General features: G+C 36.6%; 1 protein-coding gene across 2 annotated transcripts in view; it reads right to left on the reverse strand.

The window, feature by feature from the left end:
- Positions 1 to 15,380, reverse strand: part of LOC5570978 (putative mediator of RNA polymerase II transcription subunit 26) — a 370,525-nt gene extending 355,145 nt beyond the window's left edge. For both annotated transcript variants that reach the window (XM_021849675.1, XM_021849672.1), the window contains exons 1-2: positions 14,995 to 15,380; positions 3,306 to 4,312 (exon numbers count right to left, since the gene is read on the reverse strand). The gene's annotated coding sequence lies outside the window, so the exon portion shown is untranslated. The remainder of the gene's footprint in view (positions 1 to 3,305; positions 4,313 to 14,994) is intronic.
- Between the last annotated feature and the right edge of the window lie 568 nt (positions 15,381 to 15,948).

A 15,948-nucleotide genomic window follows, 5' to 3' on the forward strand; every position in this document is an offset into this window, starting at 1 on the left:
TTGAGTAACTGCTGTAGAATTTGCCAGTGTGAAAACTTAAAGAACTTGAAGAATGCATGAAGATTAAACTTGGCAAATAACTTCAAAATTCTTGGAAAAACTGCAAGTGACCTTAAGAAATATCGAGAGAAATTTGTGAAGACACTTCATGAGTAATTATTAGTCGAATTTATTTAAAAATTGCTGATGGATTTTTCAGAGCAATCCTTGTAAAAAACAGTGGATGAAATTTTGAAGAAATCCATACATGAACGTCTAGAGAAATAACTGAAAAAATTCGTGATTTGATTCTTGTAGATTTCTTGGCAAAATCCTGAAACGAAATTATTCAAACTCTGGAATTTTCCTGGAAATATTAGGTTGGTCTCTGGAAAAGTTTTCAGAGTAATCACTGTGAAAATTATTTGATGTAGTACGATGTAGTTTCCCGCAAGAAATCTTTCAGGAGTTCAAAAGGAATCCGTTTATGAGGTGTTTCGGGAATTATTACATGAATAAGTATGAAGCCAGGTATTCTTCGAAGGACACCAGTGATTCCAGTATTCCATTACTTCTTAGAACTCCTTCAGAGATGATAATAAAGATTCTCCCAGGATTTTCTTGTTCTTTTTTAAGATTCTTCAATTTATTCTTCCTCAAATGTCTCCAGAGATTCCACCAAGTTTTCCTACAGAGACTTCATGGATTTCTCAAGGGATTTATCGATTAATTTCATTGAAAATGTCTCCTGTGGTTCCTCCAAGATTGTCTTAAAAAAATTGCTCAGGAGTTCCTCCAGAGATTAGTCTAAGAATTATAAACAAGTTATGTCCAAGAACTTTATTCAAATGATTTCTTTATGAATACATCACCGACACATCTATTAACTTCTCAGGATTTTTGTTCATAAATTATATCAAAGAATTCCTACAGCATTTTTGATGTCATTAAATTTTTCCAGGAATCCCTAGATTCTACCTAGAAGTTTTCCAGAGATACCTTAATGAGTTGCTTCGCGGATTTTTCTAGTACAGCGGTGCATTCGGAAAACAAGCAAAAAATATCAGAAATTTCTCCGCGAAAAAGCCAAAGCTAAAAATGAAATCTTCCAGAAAGCTAGAGAGCTATAAATCTTTGTTAGGAACCTTATATAGGAGTATCTCCAAGATTCTATAGTAGAACCACTCTAATAATTTCTCCAGAGATCAATACATACATTCCTCTAGGATTTTCTCCAGAAACTTCTCTTTGGAATAATACTAGGATTCATCCTGAGATTCCTTCAGGAACTCCTACAAAGAGTCTTCCAAGAGCATTCCAACTGTTTGTTTCAATTCTTATTTTTTTTTTGTTCTGTCCTCTAAGGATATCTGCAGTATTCCTCCAAATACTTATGGGGAAGATTTCTTCAAATATTCATGATGGATATTTCATGTGTAATTGCTTCAGGAATTTTTTGTGGAAATAAATCCTCCTGGAATTCTTCTAGTAACCTCTTCTGAATGTTCTTAAACTATTTTTCGAAAAAGTTCTCCACAAAATCCTTGAGCTCCCACAGCAACCCATCATTTTTTATTACAAGTATTCCTTTAGAGATTTCTTCAAGAATTTATTTAAGCATTCATCCACGGAACCTACAAAGGTTTTCATTATGAGCTCCATTAGTTATTTATTGCGAAAATTTTCAATGAAATTGCTGAATTTTTCAATTGATTTTTATCTAGTAATTTCTCCGTAAATTACCTTATAGATATATCTGAGAATTACCACGAGATTTTTTTCAAAATTTGTTCAAGAATGTTTCCGAAGATGTTTTAAAGAACTTCGCTATTATTTTTTTAGAAATTCAATCTCGGGTTCCTTTACAACTGCTTTCGTTACAACATGTAGCAACTTCTTGAATTATTCCTGCACCTTCTAAATGCATTAGAAAAAAATATTGCTTTTGCTACTTTATGCTCAATTATAAGATACTATATGCTCAACGTTAATCTTTTTGAGCAACTGCATATTAGTTCTTCCAAAAATAACTGAAATAATCTTCTAGTAATTCTGAAAAGTTTCTCCATGATATTTCTTCAAGAACCTTGCCAATGATTCTTTCAGCAATTTCTTCGAAGATTCTTTCAAAAATCACTCTAGGGATTTCTCCAAGAATTAACACTGACATATTTTAATGTATCTCTTCAGGGATTACTCTATAATGCTTCAAGCAATTATTCTATAGAAATACCTTCCTTCAGGGATTCTAACAAAACATTCTACTGCAGCACTACCAAAAGTTCCTCTTAAGTATGCCTCTAGGGTTCATTCCAGGACTCCTTCAGTAATACTTCCAGAAATGCTAACAAGAGTTTTTAAGGGGTTCTGGAATTTCTTCAGGAATTTCTCCAACATACTTCCAGAGTTTTGAGGGGATTTCTTAATCTATTCCTGTTAGTTTTTTTTCAGTTTACTTCTAGTATTTCTTCAGGAGTTGAATCTAATAGTCTCAAAAAGATTCTTCTACGAATTTCTTTGCAAAGTTTCTTCAAAGATTCTTCCAAATATTCCATGAAGAATATTTCTAATACATCCTCCATAGATTCCTGTTGGAATTCCACTGAAAGTTCTTCAGATACTTCTCCGATTTTTCCATGAACATTTGAAGGAGTTTCACAAGATTTATCGACGAAGTTTTTCCAAGTATTACATCACGAATTCTTCTGAGGACTGAATTCCAGAAATAATTCCTTCAAAACAATCTTCAGATATTCCTGCAGGGAATATCTCCAATTTCTGAAGAGATTGTTTCAAGGAATACTCGCAAGGATATCCCCACTGATTTTTAAAAGATTATCCCATACAAAAAAATGTAGTAGAGCAAATTGAATCGCCATATTATCATATATGTAAATCCCAGAGTTCTCTGTTGAAATGCTGCGACAATTTTAAAGCACTGTAAATGTAAGAACACTACAACTACCATACAGCAAAATGTTCGAGAATTAATTGTTCTTAGTATGTTCTGGTATTTTTTTCTAATGTTTGCATAATTTCAAATTAGAATCTTACAACAGCAATGAGACAACATTCTCAATGGAGTATGATTAGACCATAAATTTATGTGGATTTGTAATCATTAATGCCAAGCGTAATGTCAAACAAGTTTATTATCAGTCTCCGAAAGATCATACATAGTTTTTCGCTTCCAAATTCCGTTGGACTGTGGCTAGCCACGTTGACTAAATTAGTTCTAGTATATTTTTATAATAAAAATAATTCGGCGAACAGGTTCACATGTACCCCACCTATGCCTGATTTCTAGTTACACTCATGGCACTCACCTGTGTGGCAACGAATGTGGTGTCTCGGCCTGTTCAGCGAAAACGTCTTTCTCCGATGTAAGTAGGTAGCAGCTATTCCTTTCGGCACAGAAAAATCACAACAATTAAGCACCCCGTTCAAGCTGTTTGGTTCCAGGAGCAACAGCGCAGCACAATCACGAAAAAAACAAAACACTAAAATCCAACAAGCCGTGGCACAAAACTCGTTCCTCCGAAAAGCAACAGCAACAGCTAAGTAAGGTATCTCAACCTGCAGTTTCCACTTTTGGCCAAAGTAATCGGAACACCCGAAAATCAAAATCACCGCACAGAAATTCAACCTTCACAACAACCGGAGAAACACACAGAACCGAAGGAAACAAAAATTACAAAACAACTCTTCACTGTTGGAACTGGAACTGAACAGACGAGGGCTTGATCCACTTCTTTCGCCGTGATGGACACTCACTCTAGGATTATTCTTCTTTTGGCGCGCTCTCTCGCTCGCAGTTATAATGCTATTATAGGACTCCACCTTTCGTATATGTAAGTAGGTACACTCATTCGGCAACACTGATTTCAATTTATATTTTTTGGTTGGACCAAACTGGAATTCGCAGTTCGCGATCCGATGGCGCAGATTACTTTTTAATCACACGCCTTTGGGCGCGACACAGCCGAAAAGCTCTGCCAAATTATGGTGAAGGCAATAGTAATAAACTTTTTTTCACATACATATATTTTTTCTCGGTCGGTTAATGTTCCACCTTGCCACCTTCTCGCGACTTTTCGCAGGGGCCAGTAAAAAAACCGAAACCACTGGAACTGGAATTCCCTTCGACTGCCAAATTCGGTATCGGTTTCGAGTTTCAATCGGATTCGGAGCCGGGCACAATACACTCACTTCTCCGAGAGGGGGACCAGTTTTTCGCGACTTTTATGAACGCTCTGTTTTCGTTAATTGTTCAGCTGAAGGTGTACAGACAGGGATCAAGGTAGAGTCCACTGCCGAGCTCGGGAGAGATGATCTGAAGGGAAGAGAATGGAAGAAAATTAAAACGAATTAATTATGGTGCTAAATGGAGATCTGAAGTGGGATGATGGAACTCGAGATTGATGATATCGTGCAACACGATCGATGAATTCGTGGAAAAGAATGGCGGAATAGAATTAACCATGAATACCTCTGCAATGCATTCGCACAAGTGTTATAGAAAGTATGCTTCGAAAGAGACTTCCTTGAAGAACGTTTTCCTATTAGGCACAGGGATGCCAGGTTGGAAGACATGTCTTCCATTGGAAGACATTTGAGTAGTGTGGAAGACATTTGGAAGACGGCAGATTTTTGGAAGACTTTTCACAATTTGTGAAGACATTTGGAAGACAATTTTAAATTATTGGCATTTTAACAATTCCTAGATTTAAAAATATATGTGAGTTGAAAATTACAGAAATGCTTCTATAAGATTTTTGCACGTCTTACTCTATCTTTAGCTATCCCTTTCCGAATTCTATTGATTTCTTTAGATATTGATCTGAGAATTCGGTCAAGGATTCTTCCAGAATTTCTTCTATTAACTCTTGCAGAGATTTGTAAAAACATTTTAGTAATGCATTTAAATATTATTCCAGAGGGTCATCAAAGGTATTCAGGGATTCCTACAATCATTTTTTCTATGATCTGTTTCAGCGATTCTCGTGTATTTTTTTTACGAATTCATAAAAAATATACAAATATGATTTTTTCAGAGATTGCTACAATCGTTACTTCTTAAATTATCCCAAGGACTTTCGGGATAACTGTCAAGATTTTTTCCACTGGTTTCTTCGGAAACTCCTTAAGAATTCCTACACCAATTGTTTCACAATATTTCAAACAATATCTGCAAAAATATCCTTAATAAATTTCCATGATATTTTTTCAGATTTGTTAGGGAATACTCTTAGGTATGTTTCAAAGGAATCTGTGGAGTACTCTAGATACTTTGGGATGAAACTAATTGTAACAATCCTAGTGAAAATCCCGCAGAAATCTTTTTGCTAATTCTTAAAACTATCTGGAGGAACTTATAAATTATAAATAATTTTGTTATCGATTTTTTTTAAATATCGTGGAAGTATCATCTTGCTACAAATCCTTACCAAAATTCTCGGATAAATTGCCCAATGAAATACAGATAATGTTTTTTTGGGAGATGCTTGGGAACGAACCCTAGAATACATTGCTGATATGCACATGGGAAATCCTAGAGAAATCCTGAAGAAGTAAAGGTGCAATAAAAAGTGCTTTGAAATTGAAATTTTGATCCATGAAGTTTATCGCTGATTAAAATACACACATCATGGGCAATGCAAAAATAAACAAGTGTGATAAGTGGCTTAATTTTTTGAACATTATCTTCTACATGCATTTTAATAGAATGATTTGACTATGGAACAGTTCTTGGAGATTTCTTATAGTTCTCCAGAATAATAATCCATATTCCAGACATTTCTCAAAAAAATAATTATTTCAAAAACTAAACAAGATTTTACTTTTTCAAAAACATGAGTTTTTCTAAAAGTTTAAATATAATCTTCAATTATTCATTCTAGTCGCTACTTTGAACATTTCTCTAAACACTCTTAAAACAATTATATTGGCATTCCGTCCTGGAACACTATCCATAATTCCTCTATGGAATGTTTAGGATTACTTCCAAAGACTTTTCAGAACAAAAAAGGTATACCGTATTAAAGTATGACTTACACTGCACCGAGAATTTCCAGTGAAATAAAGGCAAGTATTCGTTCAAAAATCTGTCCAGAGATACCACTGGCGATACCTCCATGAATTCTTATAGAAATTTCTTCAGATTTTTGTTCTGGAATTCTTACACATTTCCAACAAATTATTCCAGCAATTTATGGAGTTTTCTAAGAAACTCCACCCAGGTTTTAAACAATTATGGAAAGAGCACCAATTTTCTTATAAAGAAACTTATTTGAAAATTTCACTAGGATAAAAAATCAGACTTCATGGGTTTTTCAGGGGACTTCTACTAAAACCGTTTCCAGAAATTTTTATGTTATTTTATTTATTTTATTTTTGCAGAGGAAAAAAATGCTCAAATACTGGTAATCTTTTGTATATTTGTCTTGAAACTTTCCATGAAGTGCCCTTTCATTAGTTACCTCAGAAATTCTCGGAAGAGAGTTGTCCGTAGATAAATGTCTGGTGAAAATCTTTGAGAATCTCTAACGATTTTTATAGAGCTATTGGATCACGTTATTCCTGAAAAAAAAAACCCTGGAGATAGAAAAACAAACTGAAATTTCCCTTAAATTCCTGGTTTGATTCCCATCGAACTCCTTTAAAAATCCGTAGAAGATGTGTTGGGAGATTTTAAAATAAAATATAGATAAGTCATGAATATAAAAAGAGCTAATTTGTTTTTTTTAATGTATTTCATGCATGTCAAATAAAACAAAAAAAAAATTTGAGAAAACACAATGAGGAACATCAAGAAGTATTGAAACCTTAAAAAAAACTGAAGAAATTCTTCAAGTAATTAATAACTTCGGGAATTACTATAGGAATTAACACAAGAACCAGTGGAGATATTTTGTTAGGCATTGAGAGTTGCTGAAGGAATACCTTAAAAATTGTAAAAAAAACCTAGAGAATTATCTGTAGACAAATCCCTTAAAGCTTTTTCTTAGGAACCTCCAGAGAAATCTCTAGCGAATAAAATCCTTTCACAAATTTCGAACTGAGCATGGTAAGAAGGTGACTTAGGATTTTCTGAGCATTTACTTAACTTTTGTTTTTTTTTATATTATTTTTGTTTTGGCTATAGCGGTCATGCGATTCAAAGGTAAAGAGAGTCTATAGCAGATTTTTGCAAATGATGGAAATAAATAGGTGGATAAGCATCGCAAAGGAAGCGACAAGATTGAAATTTTATTAGGTGGTTAAAATTAAGCCCTTTTTAAGTCAGTTTTCTACCTAGCTTCTCTACTGGAGAAAGGTTGACTAAAAGCTTTAAGCTTTGCCTGGGCAATTTTACCTGGAATTCCTCCGGAGATTTTTTTACAGGAATTCTTAGAGAATTTCCGTCAGAGACTTCCTCAGGAGATTTCCTCCAGGGATTCCTTCGGATATACCCGGTTGAACTCCTCAGTGGATTTTCAATAGAATTTTCTCCTAGAACTTCGTCCAAGATTTCCTCTGAGGATTTTTTCCATGAATTTCTCCAGGGTTTTCCCCCAAGAACTCCTCAGAGGATTTCCTCCAAGAATTTCTTCGGGGATTATCTCCGGAGATTTTTCTTTCCCAGCATTCCTTCAGAGATTTCCCCCCAGAAAACCTTTATGGATTTTCTTCAACAATTCCTCTGGGGATCTCGTTCAGAAATTATTTTAAAGATTACCTCCAGCTTCCTCCGGGAATTTCTTCTAGGAATTCCTCCAGCGATCTCCTCCAGAAATTAACCCCCCAGAAATTCCTCCAATAATTCCCTTCAGGAATTCTTTCGTAGATTTACTCCAGGAATTCCTCCAGGGATTTAATTGAGAAATTCCCTTGAGGGTTTTTTTCCTCCGGGGATTTTCTCCAGAAATTCATCTAAGGCATTTCTAGGGAATTTCCTCCAGGAATTAATCCGGGGATTTCCTCCAGGAATTAATCAGGAGATTTTCTCTAGGAATGGCACAGGGGACTTCTCCCAGGAACTCCTCTAGAGGTTTTTTTTCCTCTGGCGATTTGCTATTTTGCTTCCTCCAGGGCTTTCTCTTGAAATTCATTCGGAGATTTTTTTATTTCATCCAGTAATTCTTCCGGAGATTTCCTACAGAGTTTCCTACTGAGATTTCGTCCAGGAATTCCTCCGAGAATTATCTCCCGGATTTCCTCTAGTGATTCCTCTAGCAAGAATTCCAATATCAATTCCTCCATGGATTTCATCCAGCACTTTCTCCGAAGATTTCATTGAGAAATTCATCAGGGTATTTTCTCCAATTCCCTCAAGGGTTATTTTTAAAGAATTAATCCGGAGATTTCCTCCATAAATTCCTCTGGGGATTTGCACCACCGGAGACGTCTTCAGAATTTCTTCGTAGTTCCTCCAGAATTAACTTCGCAGTTTCTCTAAGAATTCCTTCAGAGCCCTAGGATTTTTTTTTTCAGAATACTTGGCGGGAATTCCTTCGGAGGTCCATCTGAAACTTCTTCAAAGTTTGTCCGAGATTTCTATAATAGTTACTACGGGAATTCTTTCGGAGCTCCACCGAAAACTCCTACGGGTTTTTCCATGGATTCTCATAGAATTCTTTCAGTGTTCCTTCAGAAATTCATAGGATTTCCTGCACACATTTCATGGAGCTCTTCCCTTCAGAGATCCTCCAGGGTATTTTCCAGAGTTCCTCCGGGATTATCTCCATAGTTCCTTTAGGAATGTCTTCGAAGTTTTTCTAAAAAATATTCCTCCAGAAATTGCTTCGGCTTCCCTGAGGCCCTCCAGAAATTTCTTCATAATTCCTCATGGATTTTTTTCGCAGTTCTTCATTGAATTTCTTTGAAGCTCCTCCGGGAGTTCCTACAGATTTCATCCGGGAATTCTTTTGGAACGGGAATTTCTTCCGATTTCCTCTATATTTCTTCCTAGATTTTTTTTTCGGAATTCTACAGGAATTATTCAAAGTTCCTCTAGTAGACCACTTCGAGCTATCCTGAAGTTACTTCAGAAAATTCTCTACATTGCCTCCGGGAAATCCTCCAGAGTTCTTCAAAAAAAATTCAAGGGTTTCTTCGTAGATTCTCTGGGGATTTCATTATGAAATTCTTCCAGAAATTCCTTAGAGGATTTTTAGGAGAATTTAGGTGGACATTTCCACCAGGAAGTTCTTCGGGGATTTTCTCCAGAAATTGCTACCAAGATTTCCACCGGGGATGTCCATCAAGATCTGCTCCGGGTATGTTCTCCAGGAATTCTTCGGGGGATTTCCAATAACAATTCATTCGGGGATTTTGTCCAGTAGTTTATTTATAAATTCCTCCGAAGATTATCTCTGAAAATTCCTTCTGCGATTTTTTCAGAAGATTTATCCGGAGATTTTCTCCAGATATTTCTCTGGGGATTTGCACCAGGAATTTCTCCGGAGATTTCCTCCAGGAATTTCCCCTGGGATTTTCTCCAGGGACTTCCTCAGGAGATTGCCTCTAGGGATTCCTTCGGGGATATAGCCCTAGAGCTCCTCAGTGGATTTTCAATAGCATTTTCTCCGAGGATTTCGTCCAATATTTCCTCTTAGGATTTTTTCAATGAAATTCTCCGGGGTTTCCTCCAAGAACTTCTCCGAGGATTTCCTCCAGGAATACCTTCGGGGATTTTTTCCAACAATTCCTCCAGGGATTTCCCACAGAAAACTTTCGGGGATTCTCTCCAAGAATTCCTCTGGGGATTTTGCCCAGAAATTCTTTCGGGGATTTCATTGACAAATTCCTCCGGGAATTTTCTTCAGAAAATCCTGCAGGGATGTTTTCATAGAATTCATCCGGAGTTTTTCTCCAGGAATTCTGCTGGGGATGTACACTAGGAATTTCTCCAGAGATTTCCTCCAAGAATTTCTCCGAATGTTTCAACAATTCCTCCGGGGAAATCCTCAAGCACTTCTCCGGGGATTTTCGCCAGGAATTTCTCAGGGGAATTCCCATAGCAATTCCTCCGGGGATTTCATCCAGGAATTCTTCCGGAGGTTTCAAGAATTTCTCTGGAGATATCTCCAAGAACTCCTGACTTTCTCCAGGAATTTCTCAGGGGCTTTCCAACAGCATTACCAGAAATTCCACAAGAAAAACTGGGCTTCGTGGCCGAGCGGTTAGTGTCATCAGGCAATGAGCGCATCGTGTCATGGGGTGTGGGTTCGATTCCCGCTTCAGCCTTTGAAACTTTTCGTCAGGAATTTTTCTCGGCTGTACCATTGGAGCATGTTTGTCCGTTGTCTAGTGTTAAGTAACAGTCTGTGCAGCTAAATGGCTGAAGACGTTGTCCGTGTCTTTTTTAAAACATAAGCATTTAGATTGGGTTATCAGAACATCACAAGAAAACTCGCGACAAAGTCTTTAAAATCGTAATAACTGCTTCAAAATCAAAAGCTGGAGCTTGTGAATGGCTTTAGGACATTTCGTCGAATGACGTTTGGTCAAATGACATTTGATCGAAAGTACGTTTAGTCGAAAGGACATTTGGTCGAATGGACATATCGTCGAATGGACTTTTGGTCGAAAAGATTCAGTTGCAACAGAAAGCATTTGATATTTGGTTGAACCGACATTTCGTGAAAAGGATAGTGGTCGATTCTAAATAGTATGGAAACAATTGTTAAAGTTTTACGATTGGTATGACTATCGTCGAGAGCATACCAAGCATTTAGCATTTTGTCGCTAATACAAGAGTCATTTTTTCCACCCGGTAGCTTATAACTACTCTCATGTTATTCAATGTATGATAATGCACTTTGGTACACTGGAACAAGCGCTGAAGTAATGAGAACCATGAACGAGTTTTTAAATTTACTATTCCAACCACGATTGAGCTATCATGAACGCTTTTTATTTGCGTTTTGTTCCCTCTTTATCCATCCGTATCGATAGCTGTGCGGTAAGCATTCGCGCTTGACAATCGCCAGATCCTCGGTTCAATTCTGGCCTGCTGCAAGTTTTTAACCATGATATAGTAATTTTTACTGTTCAAATGGTGCCATAGTAAAATTGAATACATAACATATTCAAAATAAATGCGAATTTAATCTGCACAAATCAAGTGGAGTTTAACCCTCTGATAAAGTATTTTCAATCGCAACGCTGTTCTCAGTGTACAGCTGATCCTTTAGGTTACCAGTATTATTTTGCGATATTCTCTATGGAACATGAATAAAAACGCGAATTAGGCATTCTTACTTAATCAAAATTTAGTGAGATGTTTCCTATGATACTCAATATTGCATTTTTTTTTTTTGCAATTTCTCATCGTAATAGGCTGATTTTCATCACGCCAACCCGTCAACGTACGTGCTGTAAAAATCTTCATTCTGCAGCTTGTTGCGTTAACTACTATTATCACTTTCACAAACAAACCGAGTTAAGCTTGCATGCATATTTTGGCACCACTGGCAATCAGCTGGCACATTTAAACAAGTGCATTAAAAATCTGCTCAGCTTGTACATGACTTCTGTAAGATGCCGTGCGAGTTAATATATTTTACGACAAGATCAAGCTACCATTCACGGTTCATTAAAGAAAAATCTGCACTTCAAAAAGTTGTATGACTCTCCCAAATAATATATAGAGACGATAGCAATACTCCCATACATTATGAGAGTATTCCGAATGTTGTGTTTTGTGCATGTGCATTCATCACTAGATTTCACTCATACATACAAAGGGATTAGCAAATGTTATTAGCACATTAAGCTAAGTATTCTGTTTCGTTCAGGAAAAGTTAAGAAATTCCATGACTGAATTAGCCAAATAAAATTCTACAGGGTGCCCCATTAGAAATGACATTTCTTCTAAGCTGCATACTGCGATCCAAGAAATATGATTTTCTTGACCATTTATGGGAAGAAATTTTCCACGCACCGCGATAAGCGAATACCTTTCTAGTCAACAGCAAACCAGCCTTTAAAGAAAACTGTCGGATTATAAGTGAGAAGCTCTCAATTTCTGTGGAAATCATCGAAGAATTTTCGGGAACATTTTTGACGATTTGAAAAGTTTCAAGAGTGTAGTTTTGACGTATTCTTGCAACATTTCTTAGATTAATCTGGGCAAGATCCTTAACAAAACATTTGAAACATTCTTGGCTTCTTCCAACAAGGTCTTTCGCAAATTTGTTTTGAGATTCTTGAATGAGAGGCATTGCCTAACCGCTCCCTCTGATGGAAAAACTGCTTTACTACAGTGATTAGTCTCATAGTTGATTTTTTCAAAAATTGTCTCTTGAAATCGTGTTTATTAAATAATTGTGTTTTGATTTACTTGATAAAGAAATCTTGGAGTCCACCAAACCGCCGTATTTCTACAGAGATCTTCCCAGAAAACATTGGAAGGCTTTATCAACAGTCCACAATGGATCTTACTAAAAATCTGCCAAAATCTGTTAAGGTTGCAGCAAAGGATCTTGCATGCAAATCTACTAGTTATGTTTAAATAAATGAGTCCGAAAATTCTTCAGAATATTTGTCAAATAATCTCAACAGAGATACCTCCAAATAGGATGCCTATGTGTTTGTCTAGTCATTTTTTTCTGAGATTGGTCCATATTTTCTCCATAAATTATTTCAGTTTTATTTTTCCTGGAAGCACTTCGATTTTCTCCAGCTAGTTCTGAAATAAACTACAAGTTTTTTTCAAATTCATGTAAAACTTATCGAATTCCACCTTCACTTGATTAAATTAAAGCTTCCCGAGCGCCAAGGATTGGTAAAATTATCGAAGGATGTTTACTGGTGCCATTCCAGCATTGTTTGTATGAAAAAACGAATAATTTACTGAAATACCTTCAAGCATTGATCTAGGCAGTGATTCCCCTAAATTTTTTTTCTAGTAATTCAATCTTGAGTTTCGTCATATTTCACAACAGGTATCCCTGCAATATTTGCGATAAGTAAGTTTAAGATACTGTACTAGAGATTTCGCCAGAAAGTTGGTAGTATACCTCAGATAATTGATATTTCTTTAGGGATTTTTCTTTTAGATTTTTCCAAGCATTCTTCAACGAATTTCTCTACACACTTAAGGGCTATACTGCAAAAAAAACTCTTACAATGTTTCTAACAGGAATTTCTCCAAGCAATTCTATGGGGTTTTACCAAAAATTTTCCATAAATAGTTGATTATTTTTCCTGATTTGTTTCAAGGAATCCTTGAGCGTCGTTGAGATTTGTACTGGAGTAATTCTACATGGAATGCATTATGAAAATCCTGAAAGAATGTTCAAGAACTTCTGTGAGTGATTCAGAAAAAACGATCTGTTTGAAACATTTACGCGATAAAAAAAAATCAGCACCATTGAATGGATGAACTGTTGACAAAATTCAAAACACCAATCACCATAATTTGAAGAATTCTTACATTTGATTAGCGCTACTGGCTCTATCACTTAATTCTAAAGTGAAAATTCTTGTATGTAAGTAATCTTTGACAGCTCTTTGTAGAAAATTATTGAGATTATAATCAATCTTTTTAACAGATGTGAGCTGGTGTCGAGGTAAGATATAATACTCCGCAGATTGAAGTCTAGATCGAGTGGAACAAATTGCTGTATTAGATCAAAAGAAATCTTTCACAGTGAGTAAGACCGAGTAAGAAGAGACCATCGAGATAGGGAGGGATCGAGACAAGGAACAAGGAACACTAGAATCTAGTCTAGTAACATTTGATAATGGGCATACATACGGAGAGAAACTTTGGAATGAAAATCACATCGAGATAGGGAAATATCGAGATAAAGAGGATATCGAGATATGAAGAGTGAAAATGTATGCAGAATGAAAAGGCCTAAAATCGACAAAGACAATATTCGTTGTTTACGATGATCACAGTTTGAAGGTTTTAATTAATAGATGATAGAAAAACTAACTATCAGAATAACAACATACTAAAAGAGGAATCCATATACTAAGCCATTTTAAGCAATTGACATATCTAATGGAAAGTTTAAATCAAATAATCCATGTCTATGTTTAAGACGCTAGTAAAATTGGTGAGAATTTCAGAACTGAAAAAGTTTGCAACTTTTCACTTTTGAAGTGGAAAAATTCTATGAGACACAAACTTCATGACTTCGAGACATTTCAAGTCGTAAACCTTTTAAATAATATGCTTAGGTCAAATCAAGGAGAAACAAATGTGTCCGGTATTGAAGGCCACCTTAAAAAATTGATAAATTGGGTACTAAAATACAGTGCCGAAATGTGTATAGATAATTCAAAATTTTGTATGAAATATAACTGATCATACTTAGTTGAGATGGGTAACAATATTACATAAACCAAATAATTTTGGAGTTCACAATTCAGCGGCTTAAGTGTCGGGAACTGGGGGATCTACAATAATACATTTCGTTATACTAAAGCAGTACATAAAGTTCTGTAAATACCGCTAAGAATCAAACTCCACATCTGGAATCGATAACATTTTCACCGAAACGATCTTCATCGCCTAAACTTTCACTCTTCACTTGATCACTAATCAATTTATAAGATCAATCATCTGTCACAGAGTGAATATCATTGTACTCTCCTTATCCATCCAATCCACTCATACCAGGCACTTTACGCAGACTTCTTCGCACCGAGTCTGTTGCAAACAAAAAAACTACAATAATACAGCAATCTACACTATATCCAGCAACGTTCGATTACACTCATGCTATCCATTCAAAAGCATAAGCACACTCTCAATGGGCGAATGAGTATGTGATGATGATGATCAACGCTCAGCATCTTCATGTTCGCATGAATGTGTAGTACAATAATTTTGCTTTCATTATGTTATGTATGTCAACCACCTTGCTCGCAATGCACAACACACGTCAGGCATAGCAACAAACAGCTGTCATTTGCCTGGAGATTTCCCTTCGAAATTCTGCCGTTCCAGTATATCATTCAAATCTTCAAACGTTACATTCATTGATCTCGGTTTTCCGCCCAAAATCCGATATTCACCTGCGTAATCTAACTCTGCTTCAGTATTCTTCTTCTTCAACACACAGAAAACTGTTGTTTCTCACACACTGGCTTGTTTTGCTTCTACGCAACTGCTATAGAACAGTAGTGTAACACAGAAGTTTGATTCCGGAAAACACAACACTGCACTGATCAAAATTATTCGCAGGAAATAATATTGTCACCACACCGTTCGGAATCGTTGTTCGATAACTGTTACTTTGCTGATTATAATCAGTCCAAAACACCACACAAAAACTTGTCCAAGTAGGCACTTTTCCAATATAAAACAACCGAATGCGCGCGGATTCTATCCACTGTTCGGTTCGAATCGCAGTAACCTCAGAAACGACGTCGACGACGGTTAGAAGAAAACTGAATGAAAAACTTTCGCGGTGAGCTTTCGTTCGGCAGCGCTTCGTTCGTTTGTTGTTCGCAAATGCCGATCGCGAACCGACGACGACACCCGAACGCTACGAACTGAGCTATGCGTATACACAAAAAACAGCTACACCTCAGTGATTTACCCACACAACCGAAGGGGAAGGCGCCATGCATGCAAAAGGTGGCCAGGTGACTCCATTCAGGTGCCCGTGCCAGATGCGGATGCAGAGGTTGCTGCGTGTGTAAACAAAACCGAAAGCTCGCCGATATGATTAGGTGTATATGTGTGTGAGAAGTTGTACAATCATCGTATCTGCCCGCGTGTCTGTTCGTCTGATGAAGTTACCGCTAATGCCCGTCAGGTAGGGCGGGATTCTTGATTGCCTGGTCGAAACGGAGCTTTCAGTATGCTGAGAAAAGCAGAGCACAAAATATTCGTTATCGAGCATGCAAAAACCTGAATCTAGTCTCCAAGGGATTGTCGGACAACTTATAGGTCAAAGAACAACTTGGGCACTTCCATGGTGTACTTTGGCACCAGCTACTTCTCGGTCGAATAATTCGAGGTAA

Source organism: Aedes aegypti, chromosome 3, assembly GCF_002204515.2.
Source record: "Aedes aegypti strain LVP_AGWG chromosome 3, AaegL5.0 Primary Assembly, whole genome shotgun sequence".
NCBI lineage: Eukaryota > Metazoa > Arthropoda > Insecta > Diptera > Culicidae > Aedes > Aedes aegypti.